Genomic DNA, 18,203 nt, shown 5'->3' with positions numbered 1-18,203 from the left:
TGGACTCCAAGGGAGACACTGTCAAATTCTGTTTTCTGATGAAAGGTGTATCAGAAGGGATCTAGTGTACTTGATGATTAATTAACCCTTTGTTTGACATTTGATGGGCTTCCCTTGTGGCTCAGCTGGTAAAGAATCCGCCTACAATGCAGGAGACCTGGGTTCCATCCTTGGGCTGGGAAGATCCCCTGGAGAAGGCAAAGGCTACTCACTCCCATATTCTGGCCAGGAGAATTTCATGGAGTCCATGGGGTTGCAAAGAGCTGGACATGACTGAGTGACTTTCACTTTCACTTTGACATTTGATGGTTCATAGAAAACCGAATGATAATCAAGCACTAATATGCCAGTTGCTTATTCACTGACTTCTATGACTGGCACTTCTTATACAATATTTCATTTAAACCTTAAAACAACTGGACTTACTTTGCATTTTGATCATTCCTAATTAACAGAGGGAAGCCCTGAGATGCAGAGTTGTACACACTGAAAGTGGCAAATTGAGTGTTTGAGTCTAAAAACTGGATATTTTCACTTCATCACTCTGCTCCCCTCCCCAAATCATAGCATTTTTGAAATGTGTTAGTGGTTGAAGGTACAAATTGCTTTACACACTATGCTCAGTATATTCATATTACAGTTTTAAGAATTTGCTTTCTTTTGTTCCCTTCTATGTTAATTTCTAACAATTATAAATTTTATCACTTTAAAAATTTGATTTCAACCTGATAGCCTAAGTAACCCAAATGTACACATCTAAATTGTATTTCTCCCTGCATTCCTGCCTTTCTCCTTCATCCCTTCCCCACCTTTTCCTCTCTTTCTTTTGGTCATGTCACTCATTTAAATGTTACACATGCATATACAAGTATCAGTTCAGTCACTCAGTCATGTCTGACTCTTTGCGACCCCATGAATCGCAGCACGCCAGGCCTCCCTGTCCATCACAAACTCCCAGAGTTCACTCAGAGTCACGTCCATCAAGTCAGTGATGCCATCCAGCCATCTCATCCTCTGTCGTCCCCTTCTCCTCCTGCCCCCAATCCCTCCCAGCATGAGTCTTTTCCAATGAGTCAACTCTTCACATGAGGTGGCCAAAATACTGGAGTTTCAGCTTTAGCATCATTCCCTCCAAAGAAATCCCAGGGCTGATCTCCTTCAGAATGGACTGGTTGGATCTCCTTGCAGTCCAAGGGACTCTCAAGAGTCTTCTCCAACACCACAGTTCAAAAGCATCAATTCTTCGGCACTCAGCTTTCTTCACAGTCCAACTCTCACATCCATACATGACCACTGGAAAAACCATAGCCTTGACTAGATGGACCTTTGTTGGCAAAGTAATGTCTCTGCTTTTGAATATGCTATCTAGGTTGGTCATAACTTTCCTTCCAAGGAGTAAGCGTCTTTTAATTTCACGGCTGCAGTCACCATCTGCAGTGATGTTGGAGCCCAGAAAAATAAAGTCTGACACTGTTTCCACTGTTTCGCCATCTATTTCCCATGAAGTGATGGGACCAGATGCCATGATCTTTGTTTTCTGAATGTTGAGCTTTAAGCCAACTTTTTCACTCTCTACTTTCACTTTCATCAAGAGGCTTTTTAGTTCCTCTTCACTTTCTGCCATAACGGTGGTGTCATCTGCATATCTGAGGTTACTGATATTTCTCCCGGTAATCTTGATCAAGTATACACATATAGAAATATATCAAAGAACTGCAGATGTCTAGTCAGAAAATGATGCTAGACCAATATGGCTTCCTTCCCAGTTTTACCCGTTACTAGTACTGGGCATTCCACAGTCACTTGTAAACCATAGACATGGGTCTCTGATCTTGGCTTCCACATTTTCCCCATGGTTAAAATATATCTGGTCTAGGTCAGGAGTAAAAACTACTTCAATTTTAGATATATACACTCTAAATGAAAGAAATGCTGTCCAGTAAATTGATGGGCAACTCTTTACTGCTTTTCTTTCTGTGCAGATTATTAATTAATTTTATTATATCTGGAAATGTTTCACTAACCATTGAACCAAAGCCATTGATCTATTCATAACGTACCACATCGATACTTGGAAAACACTCTGGCTTAGGTCACCATAAAGGCCCAGAGGTGCAGACAGTTGTGGAACAGAAAAGAGTGAAGAGTCAACATATATACAAATTAATTGCCCAGAAGTGATGTGAAATGAAATTCCAATGAAACATGGGTTCCCATGGATATATATATATATATTTTAGAACAAAGGAAACTAACAACCCTTTATAATGATACATAATTTTATGTATTATTACATACATACATACATAATTAAGGAAACTTTAAAATAAAAACTCGAAGAAATTAAATTGCTAGTTAAAGGAATTTTCTCTGGCCCTTTTCCATGAGAATTTTTGCTTAAGGTGATTTAGTTGGCTTACTGTTTCCAAAGCTTCTTCATTTGCATTTGGTTAGAGATCTCCTAAAATGATATCCTAAAGAATACGTGTGCTATGAAAGTATTTACCTCAAAGTGAATATTAAAGAATATTCTAAAGGATAGGTCCTCATGAAGATAATGCTTTAATTCATAGCTTCAACTTATCCTAAAAATGATGATGGTCATATATGTTATTAAGAGTAAAATCCTCAAATGCCTAGACACATATACAATAATGCCCCATATTTCAGAAACAGTCCTCAATTTCTTCTGCTACCATATCAGATACCACATACATGTCGTAAGTCATGCCTCAAGGTTTGGATTAGCAAATACCACCAAAGCACATGTGGATAAAACAAGAGCTGTACCAAAAACTACAACAAAATCCAGCCATTTCTTGTTTACAAGGGACTCACTTGAAAGAAAAGGAGGACATAGAAAAACTGAAAATAACAAGATGACAAAAAGTACTAGGAAAATAACAATAAAGTAAAAGATAGTATGGCATTACTAATACAGAAAAACTATATTTCTATGAATTATTATACTGCATCATTCTGGGATGAGAATATTAGATGAGACAAAGAGATACTGCATATTTTAAAGGTAAAAAAGACTTTATAGTAGACAAGTAGATTTGGCTTATATACATCTAAGTGCATAGCTATAAAATATATAAGGCAAAATATTAGAAACACAAGAAGAAAGATGCATATCTACAATTATTGTAAAAAATTAACACATATTTCTCAGAAATTAAGTGATATAAAGGATAAAGCAAATTAAATAATACAATTACAAGCTATACCTAATAAACATACAGAGAAATTTTATAGCCAGGAACTGAAAATATATAGTCATTTTTAAAAATATATGGATGTGGAAAGTCTTGCTAAGGAATTGCTGCTACTGTTAAGTTGCTTCAGTCCTGTCTGACTCTGTGTGACCCTATGGACTGCAGCCTGCTAGGCTACTAATTTACTAACTAGTTCACTAATGAGCCTAAGGAAATACCAGCCCAATATACTAGTCCACTAACTATAAAAAATATTAAAATTAGTGAAATAAGGAGTATTTGATCATCATATAATCAAATAAAATAACAGAAATTTATAGGAAACTAATCACTTGGAAACTTAATCTTTTCTGAATAAATTTTGGCTTGAAAAGGAAATCAAAAGAAATTAAAATTTATAAGCAAAGACAAATGAAAACATAATTTAAATATAACTGTCATATCAAGGCCATATAGCACATAGGCATATACATATGACAGAGTGCTAGACCCTAACAGAGAAAATGCATCTCTGTATTTAAAGATGATAGAATTGGAAAAGTAAAAAACAACAAAACTGTTAGTTGTTTAGATTCAATGTCAACATACAAAATTGGTATCATTTTCTATACATCCAGAATAGGCAATTTAAGAAGTCAAGAGAAAGGAATTTCATTCACAGTAACAAAAATCTTAAAGTTCTTAGAAAAAAATTAACATTACGTAAAAGTTGGCTTAAAGCTCAACATTCAGAAAACTAAGATCATAGCATCTGGTCCCATCACTTCATGGCAAATAAATGGGGAAACAGTGGCAGATTTTATTTTCTCGGGCTCCAAAATCTCTGCAGATGGTAACTGCAGCCATGAAATTAAAAGATGCTTACTCCTTGGAAGGAAAGTTATGACCAAACTAGACAGCATATTCAAAAGCAGAGACATTACTTTGCCAACAAAGGTCCGTCTAATCAAGGCTATGGTTTTTCCAGTGGTCATGTATGGATGTGAGAGTTGGAGCATAAAGAAAGCTGCTGCTGCTACGTTACTTCAGTTGTATCCGACTCTGTGTGACCCCAGAGACGGCAGCCCACCAGGCTCCCCTGTCCCTGGGATTCTCCAGGCAAGAACAATGGAGTGGGTTGCCATTTCCTTCTTCAATGCATGAAAGTGAAAAGTGAAAGTGAAGTCGCTCAGTCATGTCTGACTCTTAGTGACCCCATGGACTTCAACCTACCAGGCTCCTCCATCCATGGGATTTTGCAGGGGAGAGTACTGGAGTGGGTTGCCATTGCCTTCTCCGAAAGAAAGCTGAGTACTGAAGAATTGATGCTTTTGAACTGTGGTGTTGGAGAAGACTCTTGAGAGTCCCTTGGACTGCAAGGAGATCCAACCAGTCCATCCTAAAGGAGTTTAGCCCTAAGTGTTCACTGGAAGGACTGATATTGAAGCTGAAACTCCAAAACTTTGGCCACCTGATGTGAAGAACTGACTCATTAGAAAAGACCTTGATGCTGGGAAAGATTGAAGGTAGGAGAAGGGGACGACAGGATGAGATGGTTGGATGACATCACTGACTCAATGAACATGAGTTTGAGTAAACTCTGGGAGGTGGTGATGGACAGGGAGGCCTGGCATGCTGCAGTCCATGGGGTCGCAAAGAGTCAGATACGACTGAGTGACTGAACTGAACTGATTCAAATCCTATCTGAACTAAGCTACACTACTTTAATGAAAGGCAAAAAAGGGAGACTCGTATGAATGTAAAAGACTACCATGGGGAGTACCATGGGGAGACTCAGCATTGGAAAAATTTACAAATTCATGATTTGATTTCTTTTCAATTAAAATCAATAGAAAATTTCATGGAATTTGAGATCCAGATCCTAAAGTTTTTCTATAGGAGAATATGTATAGAAAATTTGGTAAAATAAAAACAAGAGGAAACAGTAGTAACAAATTTCAAAATAAGCCATAAACCTAAGTAAGGTAATTAAGGTAAAGTGGTGTTAGGGCAAGAAATAGAGGAATGAAGATAGCAAATTCAGAGCCCATCCTGCATATTAAGGAATGTTTTTGGTATTAGAGTGTCAATCCAAATGAATTCTCCCTCAAACTGCTCTGGGAGAGGCGTTGTTTGATTTTCTGAAAGTCGCACTAGAGAAACACAGAGAAGTATTTTTACTGCCTTCACGTGGGCAAGACCTTCCTAAGCAAAGCAGAAAATACAGAAATTACAAAGGAAAAGATTAACAAGATTTCCAACAGATGAGATAAAATATATTGTACAATAGAAGATACCATAAATGACCAAAAGGGAGAAAATATTTTTTACAAATGTAACAAAGAATATTCAAAATATACAAAGAACTCTTATAAAGCAGTTATAATAAATTAAAAAAATTGACAAAGAACATGGAAAAGCAACTAACAGAAGTAAATAATAGAAACAGACACAGAAAGAGAATGTTCAACTTTATTAGTAATAAGAAAATTGGAATTTAAAATAGTGTGAGTTTTGGGGGGACTTCCCTAGATGTCCAGTGGTTAGGACTCTGAGCTTCTAATGAGGGGGCTGGGGTGTGTGAGTTCAATTTCTAGTCCCTGCCAGGTCATGCAGTCAAAAAAAATTTTTTTTTAATTTTTTTTGGGGGAATCATCAGTTTCAGTTCAGTTCAGTCGCTCAGTCCTATCCGACTCTTTGCGACCCCATGAATCACAGCACGCCAGGCCTCCCTGTCCATCACAAACTCCCGGAGTTCACTCAGAGTCACGTCCATCGAGTCAGTGATGCCATCCAGCCATCTCATCCTCTGTCGTCCCCTTCTCCTCCTGCCCCCAATGCCTCTCAGCATCAGAGTCTTTTCCAATGAGTCAGCTCTTCGCATGAGGTGGCCAAAGTACTGGAGTTTCAGCTTCAGCATCATTCCCTCCAAAGAAATCCCAGGGCTGATCTCCTTCAGAATGGACTGGTTGGATCTCCTTGCAGTCCAAGGGACTCTCAAGAGTCTTCTCCAACACCACAGTTCAAAAGCATCAATTCTTCAGCGCTCAGCCTTCTTCACAGTCCAACTCTCACATCCATACATGACCACAGAAAAAACCATAGCCTTGACTAGATGGACCTTTGTTGGCAAAGTAATGTCTCTGCTTTTCAATATGCTATTTATGTTGGTCATAACTTTCCTTCCAAGGAGCAAGTGTCTTTTAATTTCATGACTGCAGTCACCATCTGCAGTGATTTTGGAGCCCCAAAAAATAAAGTCTGACACTGTTTCCACTGTTTCCCCATCTATTTCCCATGAAGTGATGGACCGGATGCCATGATTTTCATTTTCTGAATGTTGAGCTTTAAGCCAACTTTTTCACTCTCCACTTTCACCTTCATCAAGAGGCTTTTTAGTTCCTCTTCACTTTCTGCCATAAGGGTGGTGTCATCTGCATATCTGAGGTTATTGATATTTCTTCCGGCAATCTTGATTCCAGCTTGTGCTTCTTCCAGCCCAGCGTTTCTCATGATGTACTCTGCATAGAAGTTAAATAAGCAGGGTGACAATGTACAGCCTTGACGTCCTCCTTTTCCTATTTGGAACCAGTCTGTTGTTCCATGTCCAGTTCTAACTGGTGCTTCCTGACCTGCATACACATTTCTCAAGAGGCAGATCAGGTGGTCTGATATTCCCATCTCTTTCAGAATTTTCCACAGTTTATTGTGACCCACAGAATCAAAGGCTTTGGCACAGTCAATAAAGCAGAAATAGATGTTTTTCTGGAACTCTCTTGCTTTTTCCATGATCTAGCAGATGTTGGCAATTTGATCTCTGGTTCTTCTGACTTTTCTAAAACTAGCTTGAACATCAGGAAGTTCACGGTTCACATATTGCTAAAGCCTGGCTTGGAGAATTTTGAGCATTACTTTACTAGCATGTGAGATGAGATCTGACAGAATGTGGTCCACTGGAGAAGGGAATGGCAAACCACTTCAGTATTCTTGCCTTGAGAACCCCATGAACAGTATGAAAAGGCAAAATGATAGGATACTGAAAGAGGAACTCCCCAGGTCAGTAGGTGCCCAATATGCTACTGGAGATCAGTGGAGAAATAACTCCAGAAAGAATGAAGGGATGGAGCCAAAGCAAAAAGAATACCCAGCTGTGGATGTGACTGGTGATAGAAGCAAGGTCCGATGCTGTAAAGAGCAATATTGCATAAGAACCTGGAATGTCAGGTCCATGAATCAAGTCAAATTGGAAGTGGTCAAACAAGAGATGACAAGAGTAAATGTCGACATTCTAGGAATCATCAGTTTAGGAAAATCTTTAAGATTGATGCATTTAATGTGGGTGGAAGTGTAGAGGACTGATTACTCTCCTGTATTGCTGATTGGAGTGTAACTAGGTTAAGTCTTTTTGGAGGTCAGTTTAGGAATATATTTCAAGTGCATGATATATATGCTCTTTGAGTCAGTAATTAGTTTTCTTAAAAGTAATATGTCCTAGAATACTTCTGGAAGCTATGTGTAAAAACATCTTCATGATGGTGCTCTTTGAAGTGTTGTTTGTGACAGAAAAATTTTAGGAACAACCAAGATGTCATTGATAGACTGATGTAGCTAAATCATGGTACAGATATACAGAGGAATCATATGCAGCTCATCAGTGTTCTCCAACTTGAATCATATGTGGATTTTTCCTAAAGGGATTTTTAAAAATTAATTCCCAAGGTAGCATGAGGAATACTTTACAAGTACAGACTTTAAATATGTATAATTATCTTAAATGGAAAAGAATCAGTTTATGCAATTTTATGTTTAAAACAACATTTTTTAAGAAAACAAATTCAAGCTATATATTTGTTCTCTCTCTGAATGCATAAAAAAGATGAAAAATACATGCCAAACTGTTAATATTGGTTACTTTTAGGATTTGAATTAAGATGAAGAAACGTTTAGCAATATTTTGAAAACCTCTACATGATTCTGCTGTGTTTTGCTTATATTTCAATCAGATTGTGTTGTTTTTTTTTTTAAAAAAAAAAGTATAGAAAATGAATAAAACACTATTATTCTAGGATTTACTTTAATCTTAAGAAGTTTACCCTGGGATGGGAGTTATGAGATTTAAGAAGCAGACCAAGCCATACTTAATCCAAATATATCAATGTAAAATGAATTTTTCATTAGTGATCTCTGAAACCAAGTAGTCAAAGCATTACATTCGTGAGAAAAGTCAAACATTCCTTGTTAGCTTTTTGAAGTGTCGTTTGTCACTCCACCTAAAATATTCAGGTACTAATCTGGCTTATCCCCTTTTCTGCTGTGGACAGAAAACGGTTAGCATTCATTTTGTCACATAAGAAAAATGCTCCATGAGAGAGTTTAATAGTATGAGCCCAGGCACCTCAAAATCCACTACAGTTGAAGGACCAGGAACACATCAGAAGACAAGAAAGGTTACTCCATATAAGTCTACCTTCTGTTCTAATATAAACATTTCACACCTGGGTGTATATTTGAAAAAAGGGAAAACACTAATTGGAAAAGATACATGCACCCTAATGTTCACAGAAGCATTACTTACAACTGCCAAGAAACAGAAGCAACCTGTGTCCATCAACAGATGAGTGAATAAAGAAGACATGAGATATATATATATATATACACACACACACACACACATACATACAAGTCATAAAAAAGATTGCAAATTTCCCATTTGCAACAACATGGATGGAGTTGGAGGGTACTATGCTAAGTTAAATAAGTCAGAGGAAGACAAATACTGTAAGATATCTCTTACATGTACAATCTAAAAAACAAAAAACTAGTAAATATAAAAAAACAAACAGATTCACAGATACTGAGAACAAACTAGTAGTTACCAGTGGGAAGAAAGAAAGAGGGAGGGGCAAGACAGAGGTAGGGAATTTGGTTTAGTTCAGTTCAGTTGCTCAGTTGTGTCTGACTCTTTGCAACCCCATGGACAGCAGCATGCCAGGCCTCCCTGTCCATCACCAACTCCCGGAGTTTACTCAAACTCATGTCCATTGAGTCGGTGATGCCATCCAACCATCTCATCCTCTGTCATCCCCTTCTCCTCGTGCCCTCAAACTTTCCCAGCATCAGGGTCTTTTCCAATGAGTCAGTTCCTCACATCAGGTGGCCAAAGTATTGGAGTTTCAGCTTCAATATCAGTCCTTCCAATGAATATTCAGGACTGATTTCCTTTAGGATGGACTGGTTGGATCTCCTTGCACTCCTAGAGACTCTCAAGAGTCTTCTCCAACACCACAGTTCAAAAGCATCAATTCTTCGGCACTCAGCTTTCCTTATGGTCCAACCCACATCCACACAGGACTACGGAAAAAACCAGAGTTTGACTAGATGGACTTTTGTTGGCAAAGTAATGTCTTTGCTTTTTAATATGCTGTCTAGGTTGGTCATAACTTTTCATCCAAGGAATAAGTGTCTTGTAATTTTATGGCTGCAGTCACAATCTGAAGTGATTTTGGAGACAAAAAAAGTAAAGTCTCTCACTGTTTCCATTGTTTCCCCATCTGTTTGCCATGAGTGATGGGGCCAGATGCCATGATCTTAGTTTTCTGAATGTTGAGCTTTAAGCCAACTTTTTCCACTCTCCTCTTTGAATTTTATCAAGAGGCTCTTTAGTTCTTCTTCACTTTCTGCCATAAGGGTGACATCATCTGCATATCTGAGGTTATTGATATTTCTCCTGGCAATCTTGGTTCCAGCTAGTGCTTCACCAAGTCCAGCATTTCTCATGATGTACTCTGCATATAAGTTAAATAAACAGGGTGATAGTATACAGCCTTGACATACTCCTTTCCCAATTTGGAACCAGTCTGTTGTTTCATGTTGAGTTCTAACTGTTGCTTCCTGACCTGCATACAGATTTCTCAAGAGGCAGGTCAGGAGGTCTGGTATCCTCGTCTCTTTAAGAATTTTCCACAATTTGCTGTGATCCATACAATCAAAGTCTTTGGCGTAGTCAATAAAGCAGAAGTAGATGTTTTCCTGGAACTCTCTTGCTTTTTCAATAATCCAGTGGATGTTGGCAATTTGATCTCTGGTTCCTCTGCCTTTTCTAAATCCAGCTTGAACATTTGGAATTTCACAGTTCACATACTGTTGAAGCCTAGCTTGGAGAATTTTGAGCATTACTTTACTAGTGTGTGAGATGAGTGCAATTGTGCAGTAGTCTGAGCATTCTTTGGCATTGCCTTTCTTTGGGATTGGAATGAAAACTGACCTTTTCCAGTCCTGTGGCCACAGCTGAGTTTTCCAAATTTGCTGGCATATTGAGTGCAGCACTTTCATAGCATCACCTTTTAGGATTTTAAATAGCTCAACTGGAATTCAATCATCTCCAATAGCTTTGTTTGTAGTGATGCTTTCTAAGGTCTACTTAACTTTGCATTCCAGGATGTCTGGTTCTAGGTGAGTGATCACATCATCATGATTATTTGGGCCATGAAGATCTTTTTTTAAATAGTTCTTCTGTGTTGTCTTGCCACCTCTTAATATCTTCTGCTTCTGTTAAGTCCATACCATTTCTGTCCTTTATTGTGCCCATCTTGCATGAAATGTTCCTTTGGTATCTCTAGTTTTCTTGAAGAGATCTCTAGTCTTTCCCATTCTATTGTTTTCCTCTATTTCTTTGCACTGATCGCTAAGGAAGGCTTTCTTATCTCTCCTTGCTATTCTTTGGAACTCTGCATTCAAATTAGTATATCTTTCTTTTTCTCCTTTGCCTTTCACTTCTCTTCTTTTCATAGCTATTTGTAAGGCCTCCTCAGACAACCATTTGCCTGGCCTTTTTGCATTTCTTTTTCCTGGGGATGGTCTTGATTCCTGCCTCCTGTACAATGTCACGAACCTCCATCCATACTTCTTCATGCACTCTATCAGATCTAATCCCTTGAATCTATTTGTCACTTCCACTGTATAATTGTAAGGGATTTGATTTAGGTCATACCTGAATGGTCTAGTGGTTTTTCCCTACTTTCTTCAATTTAACACAAAATATATATAAATTCCTAACTTGGAGGGCAGGAATTAATATCTCCATTTTATGGCTGAAACTGAAATTTAGAGGACTTTAGTGCATTAATGAACTGAGTTGCTTATCCCACCAAGTAACATATTAGTTTATGGTTTCTTATTGGTGCCAAAAAGCAGTAATCAAGGGAAGGTGTGCAATGTTTTCAAAAAGAGTGCTTTTGCTGGTCTGAAAAACATTCAGTTCAAATTAATGGAATAGCAATTCACATAGTAATAATCAGGTTGTATCAAGAAGTCAGTCAATTTTTCAGGGCAGGCATGGTTAACATTGGTGGTGCTGGGGTGGGCAGCTATCAACATGCTATGACGGGTGGGAAACCAAAGATCTTCCTGCCCAAAGAGGCTTCTTCTCCCATCCTTTCTGAAAAATTCTCTAGGAGTTACTTGTATTGTCATTTTCTCCAAGTGGATCTGGCAAATGAAATAATGGTTCATTGGATTATGTGATACCTTAAACTCCTTTGCAAAGTAACAGTTTATTTTTTATTTTGATTTGCGGTCTGTCTGGTGGATCTAGAGCACGGGGTCTCCCTGCTACAGCATGATCAGGGATCATCTGGTGAAGCAGTTAAGGTAGATTAATAATCATAATCTACAGATGATTAAAGGTTAAGTGGCAAAATAAGGGTTCAAATCTGTGTCTTACAATCTCAGTCGTGTCCTGTATGGATTCCTACATCACTTATCCATTCTCAGCTGAAATCATCTTGGTTATTTTTCAACCCATTAATATTCTTTGACATTTTCATGTTTGTTCATAGTTTGTTCTTTGCTCATAAAATTCCCTTTTCCTAAAAAAAAAAAAAAGGCATTTTTCAGTTTTTTCCCTAGCTCAAGATTTTACCTATTTTAAGGACCTGCAAATGGTGAGTGCAGCCATGAAATTAAAATATGCTTACTCCTTGGAAGAAAAGTTATGACCAACCTAGATAGCATATTGAAAAGCAGAGACATTACTTTTCCAACAAAGGTCCACCTAGTCAAGGCTATGGTTTTTCCAGTGGTCATGTATGGATGTGAGAGTTGGACTGTGAAGAAGGCTGAGCACCAAAGAATTGATGTTTTTGAACTGTGGTGTTGGAGAAGACTCTTGAGAGTCCCTTGGACTGCAAGGAGATCCAACCAGTTCATTCTGAAGGAGATCAGCCCTGGGATTTCTTTGGAAGGAGTGATGCTAAAGCTGAAACTCCAGTATTTTGGCCACCTCATGCGAAGAGTTGACTCATTAGAAAAGTCTCTGATGCTGGGAGGGATTGGGGGCAGGAGGAGAAGGAGATGACAGAGGATGAGATGGCTGAATGGCATCACTGACTCGATGGACGTGAGTCTGAGTGAACTCCAGGAATTGGTGATGGACAGGGAGGCCTGGTGTGCTGCGATTCATGGGGTTGCAAAGATTCGGACACGACTGAGTGACTGAACTGAACTGAAGGACCTTTCCTAAATGGTTCCTCCTTTGTAACAGCTGTCCTGATATCTTTAGAAAAAATTTCCTATACACTAACAATGAGAAAACAGAGAAATTAAGGAAACAATTCCATTCACCATTGCAACGGAAAGAATAAAATACTTAGGAATATATCTACCTAAAGACACAAAAGACCTATATATAGAAACTATAAAATACTGGTGAAAGAAATCAAAGAGGATACAAATATATGGAGAAATATACTGTGTTCATCGATCAGAAGAATCAATATAGTGAAAATGAGTATACTACCCAAAGAAATCTATAGATTCAATGCAATCCCTATCAAGCTACCAACGGTATTTTTCACAGAGCTAGAACAAATAATTTCACAATTTGTATGGAAATACAAACACCTCAAATAGCCAAAGCAATCTTGAGAAAGAAGAATGGAACAGGAGGAATCAACCTGCCTGACGTCAGGCTCTACTACAAAGCCACAGTCATCAAGACAGTATGGTACTGGCACAAAGACAGAAATATAGATCAATGGAACAAAATAGAAAGCCCAGAGATAAATCCACGCACCTATGGACACCTTATCTTTGACAAAGGCAAGAATACACAATGGAGAAAAGACAATCTCTTTAAGAAGTGGTGCTGGGAAAACTGGTCAACCACTTGTAAAAGAATGAAACTAGAACACTTTCTAACACCATACACAAAAATAAACTCAAAATGGATTAAAGATCTAAACATAAGACCGAAACTATAAAACTCCTAGAGGAAAACATAGGCAAAACACTCTCTGACATACATCACAGCAGGATCCTCTATGACCCACCTCCCAGAATATTGGAAATAAAACCAAAAATAAACAAATGGGACCTAATTGAACTTAAAAGCTTTTGCACAACAAAGGAAACTATAAGCAAGGTGAAAAGACAGCCTTCAGAATGGGAGAAAATAGTAGCAAATGAAGCAACTGACAAAGAATTAATCTCAAAAATATACAAGCAACTCCTGCAGCTCAATTCCAGAAAAATAAATGGCCCAATCAAAAAATGGGCCAAAGAACTAAACAGACATTTCTCCAAAGAAGACATACAGATGACTAACAAACACATGAAAAGATGTTCAACATCACTCATTATCAGAGAAATGCAAATCAAAACCACAATGAGGTACCATCTCACGCCAGTCAGAATGGCTGCTATCCAAAAGTCTACAAGCAATAAACGCTGGAGAGGGTGTGGAGAAAAGGGAACTCTCTTACACTGTTGGTGGGAATGCAAACTAGTACAGCTACTATGGATAACAGTGTGGAGATTCCTTAAAAAACTGGAAATAGAACTGCCATATGACCCATCAATCCCACTGCTGGGCATACACACCAAGGAAACCAGAATTGAAAGAGACACATGTACCCCAGTGTTCATTGCAGCACTGTTTACAATAGCCAGGACATGGAAGCGACCTGTCCATGGGCAGACAAATGGATAAGAAAGCATTGGTACATATACACAATGGAATATTACTCAGCTATTAAAAAGAATACATTTGAATCAGTTCTAATGAGGTGGATGAAACTGGAGCCTATTATACAGAGTGAAGTAAGCTAGAATGAAAAACACCAATACAGTATACTAACGCAGATATATGGAATTTAGAAAGATGGTAACGATAACCCTGTATGCGAGACAGCAAAAGAGACATGGATGTATAGACAGTCTTTTGGACTCTGTGGGAAAGGGTGAGGGTGGGATGATTTGGGAGAATGGCATTGAAACATGTATATTATCACATGTGAAATGGATCACCAGTCCAGTTCAATGCATGATACAGGATGCTCGGGGCTGGTGAACTACGATGACCCAGAGGGATGGGATGGGGAGGGAGGTGGGAGAGGGGTTCAGGATGGGGAACACATTTACACCCGTGGTGAATTCATGTCAATGTATGGCAAAACCACTACAATATTGTAAAGTAATTAGCCTCCAATTAAAATAAATAAATTTATATTTAAAAAAAGATAAAGAATTTACCACTTATTCTGTGTGATTCCAGAATAGTTTGCAGATCTGTAGGTTAAAAAGTTTCTCACTGTGGCTGTACATAAGTCAAGTCACAGCTGAGAATGGGGGTTGCCTTGAGCTTTCACAGGGCACACTGTCAGGGCTCAGCGGCAAATTATTACTTAATAAATGAGCTTTCATTATGTATATAATTCACTGACTGCAACTGGCATGGGTCGATAACTTGGAGAATGTGCCATCTCGGGAGATAATGCTTGCACACAGACAGCTGACACCTGAAGGATCTATAAACACCAACCATTGCCTTAGATCACAAAGTTTGATTTAAAAAAACTGGCCTTTGGAGTTTAACAGGCTCTGCTTTAATCAGATCACATTCATTCTCTCATTCGGGGAAATGGATTTTAGCCTGAACAATCATTTATTCAATCATCCACAGAGGACAGCTTAGACTTAGATGCATGCAGGCTATTTGGTCATTCAGGTTTCAACCTGTTTTTGATGCTGGAGGCTGCTCACACAGTGAGGTCCCAGCTGGAAAGCTACATGGTGCACCTGCAAGGTTTCGGGACCAGGTAAGTCCAGCTGCATCTGACTAGCTGACAGGGAAGAGTCACTGGAAATTGATCTTTCTGGAGGTGATCTAGAAAAGCCTCACTGTGAGGAGCTTACCCACAATTAAGGAAAAGTTAAGGAATGAAATTTAGGTGTGAGAACAATGGGGCATTTTGAATTGGGGAGGAGTGTGACTTCTGGCCCAACCCTCATGATATCAATTAAGTTATCTGTGAACTCAGACCACAACCATTTTCCTTTTTTGGGCTACTTGCATCTGATGACAGAAATTACCATAGACTTTTAGAGAGATGCTTTTCCAAGTTGCTCAAAATGCAGAGATTTCCCTATAATTTCCTAAGTGCATAAGCTACTCCCAAGCAGTTCTTGGTCCCTAGCTCCTCTCTTTCCTACAACCACTTCCTCAGAAAAACAATCTCCCCACATGCCTCCTAAGCCCAGCGCTGCTGGCTGCCTGCCATTCATCACCCCTACCTCCTTCCAGCTCAAATTCTGATTTTGCTCGGGTATTTATCCCTGAACCACACAGTGTGCACAATTAACAGGAGACTGACACAATCCCTGGTACCAAGGGTGGATAATAATTAGTCTCAAAGAACCATCACATGGAACTCTCTTGGCCACAGTTACTAATGCAGGAGTGGACTTCTGACTTCAGTTGGCTCTACCAGCCTAAAGTGAAAGACTTAGATTCCTTCCTTGGGCAGTGGTTTCTCTCTCTCCCTCCTTCTAGAAGTGAACAAGAGACTACATGGCTACAGTTGCTGCTGCCAGTCATCTTAGGACCAAAACAGGAAGAACCCTTAGGATAAAGCAAACACTCTAGAGCAGAGCAGAAAGAACAATCTGTCTCTGGCATCGTAGCTTGAGCCCATGAATCAAATCACCCTGCAATCGACTGCTGTACTCTGTGCTGTGTGAAATAATACAGTTCCTTATTGTTTAAGTCCAGATGAGTCATGGCTTCTCTTACGGCAGTTGAATCAGTACCAACAGATATATTACACAAACAGCTAATTACAAAACTGTGAGTTCAGAATTTTGTGGTGTACTCAAACAAAACAAAGTTAACCTGACTCATTTAGTGATTTACATAATTGTCACACTCCATAATTAAATGTAAATTATAAACAATGTGCACAAATGACTACTTTTCCAGGGAGATGGCTGGAGAATGGGACATGGAGCAATAGAAAACTTATATTGTTCAGAACTGTGGATGGAAATCTATCCCTCTCACTTCTAAGTAAAGGAGCTACATATACATTTGTGACCAATAATTAGCTCCCAATTGGAAAGGGGCTGTTGCTTATTGAGTACTTACTGGAGGCCAAGCAGTGTCCCAGGTGCTTTGTATACAGTTGGAGTCCTGCAGTCATTGAGCTCAGTAGACGTGGAGTCACTAACTGGTCCTCTCATTGCTCTTGCTGAATGCAGCCTATAATGAAATGAAAGGGATTGAGTACACGTCTTCCCTACTCTGCTGCTGCTAAGTTGCTTCAGTCATGTCCGACTCTGTGCGACCCCATAGATGGCAGCCCACCAGGCTCCCCCGTCCCTGGGATTCTCCAGGCAAGAACACTAGAGTGGGTTGCCATTTCCTTCTCCAATGCATGCAAGTGAAAAGTGAAAGGGAAGTCGCTCAGTCGTGTCTGACTCTGAGCGACCCCATGGACTGCAGCCTACGAGGCTTCTCCGTCCATGGGATTTTCCAGGCAAGAGTACTGGAGTGGGGTGCCATTGCCTTCTCCGCTTCCCTACTCTGCTTCACCCAGATTCCACACTTGAATTCCCCAAAATTACTGTTCTCTTAGTGAAATCAGTTTTTCCCAATGCACAACCACTATACCCAAAGGAGCCCGTTTCAGAGGAACTTCTGAACTACGGTATCAACATCAGCCCCTCCACACAAACTCTTAGGTTCTGGTGTTAAGTCTTGGTCAAAAGCCAAAACAGCTACCCTTTTTGGCAGGGCAAATTTATTTCAAGTGTTCCTTTTTCAGGGCAAACACTACCCATGGAATGGACCCTAGTCCCTCTTCCTTGACTGTTTCTTTGCCGCCTGATGTTGGGCTCCATTTGCCTCCCACATTGACTTCATCAGTTTTAATGTCTCCTCTTTGCTTTCCCCCAGGAGACCCTTGACTAAGACCTTCTGTTTCTGCCAGCTAGGCACTGGGTGCTCCAGGGAGCCCAGTCGCATGCCTCTCTGCTTTATTCCTCACCTTTCTTAGAACTGACTGCTTCTACCAGCTCTGCTCTCTGTGAAGCACAAGGAGGTGACCACGGGAGGGTTTTAAATCATTACAAGTAGGGCAGGCACTAGGGGAAGGATGAAGAGCAGTGCCGAGGCCAGGGAGTAGAAAACCCAGGGGAACCCACCACTGGGCTGCGCCCTGCAGGCCTGCAAGGCCTGTACTTGCCCCACTTTAAGCAAGAGCCCAGAGTCAGTTAGAGACATCAGGGGCTTAATGGAGCGGGGTGGGGGCGGTGGGCGCTTACTTGTCTGAAGCAAGGTCCTGGAGCAACACCCCAGTGTGTGCGGCAGAAGTTGAGCAGGACATGGCGGCTTTCTTCTCTCTCCGTGGAGATAGCAGGTTAGGAGGGAAATTGACATCAGGTGGGCTCATTAGCTACCAGGGAAACCAGCAGAGGGGCACGCCCCTTCCCGCCCCTTTGATGAGAAGGATCACCAGCTGGGGCCTGGGGCAAGTACTCGGAAGGTCAGTTGGAGAGAGGGGTTAGGGTATAGGTGAAGCAGGCACTGGTCAGTCAGGGGATGGACATAGAGCAAAAGAGCAGCCATCTTGAGTGGCCTGACTACATGCCCGCTTTCAGAACACAGCGAGCCCTCTTTCCCTAGGGGCATTTTAGTAACCCTGATACTGGATTTTCTACTTTATGTCCTTT

At 39.9% G+C, this 18,203-nt stretch overlaps 1 long non-coding RNA gene across 1 annotated transcript in view; it reads right to left on the bottom strand.

Moving 5' to 3' along the window:
* Positions 1-17,880, bottom strand: part of LOC138990689 (uncharacterized) — a 128,219-nt gene extending 110,339 nt beyond the window's left edge. The window contains exons 1-2 of the long non-coding RNA XR_011466748.1: positions 17,796-17,880; positions 16,618-16,731 (exon numbers count right to left, since the gene is read on the bottom strand). This is a non-coding gene — a long non-coding RNA (uncharacterized lncRNA). The remainder of the gene's footprint in view (positions 1-16,617; positions 16,732-17,795) is intronic.
* Between the last annotated feature and the right edge of the window lie 323 nt (positions 17,881-18,203).

Source organism: Bos mutus, chromosome 14, assembly GCF_027580195.1.
Source record: "Bos mutus isolate GX-2022 chromosome 14, NWIPB_WYAK_1.1, whole genome shotgun sequence".
In the NCBI taxonomy this organism is placed as follows: Eukaryota; Metazoa; Chordata; class Mammalia; order Artiodactyla; family Bovidae; genus Bos; species Bos mutus.
Note: the sequence above shows the minus strand (reverse complement) of the source record. Positions and strands in the feature narration are given on the sequence as shown.